This window comes from Pongo pygmaeus, chromosome 9, assembly GCF_028885625.2.
Source record: "Pongo pygmaeus isolate AG05252 chromosome 9, NHGRI_mPonPyg2-v2.0_pri, whole genome shotgun sequence".
In the NCBI taxonomy this organism is placed as follows: Eukaryota; Metazoa; Chordata; class Mammalia; order Primates; family Hominidae; genus Pongo; species Pongo pygmaeus.
Window position 1 is genome coordinate 11,721,023 of NC_072382.2, and position 2,058 is coordinate 11,723,080.

General features: G+C 44.7%; 1 pseudogene; it reads right to left on the reverse strand.

Moving 5' to 3' along the window:
* Window positions 1-386: 386 nt before the first annotated feature.
* Window positions 387-1,727, reverse strand: LOC129007677 (tubulin alpha-4A chain-like; annotated as a pseudogene).
* Window positions 1,728-2,058: the final 331 nt, after the last annotated feature.

A 2,058-nucleotide genomic window follows, 5' to 3' on the forward strand; every position in this document is an offset into this window, starting at 1 on the left:
AAACCTAAAAGTTAAAAAATACATTAATTAATTAATTAAAATGAGTAAATTAAAAAAGAAAGGACTTCATTTCAAGGAGAAGCATGAAGAGGGAAGGGATGGAAAGAATAAAGGGGAAGAATGGTTAATTGAAATAGTTGAGTATGTGAAATTCCAATAATTCATAATAACATTCAAAAGAGAAAAGTTAATACAAAGTATGCAAAAAGGGGAGTTACAAATACCAACATTAAAGGTGAATGATTAATTTTTGTTGATTTAAAACAAGCAGATTTTTTTTCTTTGAACTTTTATTTTATTTTGTTTTATTTTCTTAATCATGAAAGGAGACTGCTTATTACTAAAGTTTTGCAATAAACATAGTAAATAGGCTCCAGGCAGTTGTTCTAGTCTCTCTTATCCTTGTCCTCATATAAGTTGATGCTTACTTTCTCATAATCCTTCTCCAGCACACCCATATCCTCTGGGGCCTCAGAGAACTCTCCCTCCTCCATGCCCTTGCCCACATCTCAGTGCACAAATGCCCTCTTGGCATACATCAGGTTTAACTTGTGGCCCAGGCAGGCCCAGGCTTCAGTGATAGTGATCATGTTGCTCAGCATGCACATGGCATGCTGCACCTTGGCCAGGTCACCGCCAGGCACCACAGTGGGCTGCTGGTAGTTGATACCAACCTTGAAGCCCATGGGGAACCAGTCCACAAACTGAATGCTACATTTGGTCTTGATGGTGGAAATGGCAGTATAAACATCCTTGAACATCACATCTCCATGGTATAGCAGGCAGCAGACCATGTACTTGCCATGCCGGGGGTCACACTTCTCCATCTGGTTGGTAAGCTCAAAGCAGGCATTAAGGATGTTGGCCACTGACAGCTGTTCGTGGTATACCTTCTCTACAGAGATGATGAGTGAATAGGTGGCCAGGGGGAAGTGGATGTGAGGGTAAGGTGTGAGGTTGGTCTGGAACTTCATCAGGTCCGCATTGAGGGGCCCATCAAAGTGCAGAGAAGATGTGATAGAGGAGATGATTTGGTAATGAGGCAGTTGAGGTTGGTTGAGGTTGGGTGTTCGATGTCCAGGTTGCAGTGGCAAATGTCATAGATAGCTTCATTGTCCACCACGAAGGCACAGTCTGAGTGCTCCAGGGTAGTGTGAGTGATCAGGATGAAATTTTAGAGCTGGACCACAACTATAGACCGCTGTGGGGGCTGAGTAGATAAAGAATTCCAGCTTGGATTTCTTGCCATAGCCAACAGAGAGCCACTCCATGTGGAGTGAGGTGAAGCCAGAGCCAGTGCCCCCAACAAAGCTGTGGAACACCAGGAAGTCCTGAGGTTCTGTGCAGTGGTCAGAAGCTTGCAGATCTGGTCTATCCCCAGGTCAATGATCCCCTGGCCAATGGTATAGTGACTACAGGCATAGTTGTTGGCAGCATCCTCTTTCCCAGTAATGAGTTGCTCTGGGTGGAAGAGCTGTCAGTTTGGGACATCAGATCTCATCAATGACCACAGGCTCCAGATCCACAAAATCTGGCTGGGGCACATGTTTTCCAGCACCGTTTTCACAGAAGAAGGTGATGAAGAAGTCATCCTCTCCACCAATGACCTTCTCACTGGGCATCTGTCCATCAGGCTGAGTCCCATGTTTCAGGAAGTAGAGCTCCCAGCAGGCATTGCCCATCTGGACACCCGCCTGCCACATGTGGACTGAGATGCATTCACACATGGTGAGTCCAGGCAGCGTATCTAACACAGAGTCATGGTGACAGGTGTCAGTGAGAACTGAATTTTTAAGTTCAAGGAGTTTATGTGCAGGTTTGTTACACGAGTAAATTGCATGCTGCAGGGGTTTGGCGTACAGATAATTTTGTCACCCAGGTAATCAGCATAATATCCCATAGTTTTTTAATCCTCACCTTCCTCCCACTCTCCACCTTCAAGTAAGCCCCAGAATCTATTATTCCCTTCTTTGTGTCCATATGTACTCAATGTGTAGCTCCCACTTATAAGTGAGAATATGCAGTATTTGGTTTTCCGTTCCTGTGTTAATTTGCTTA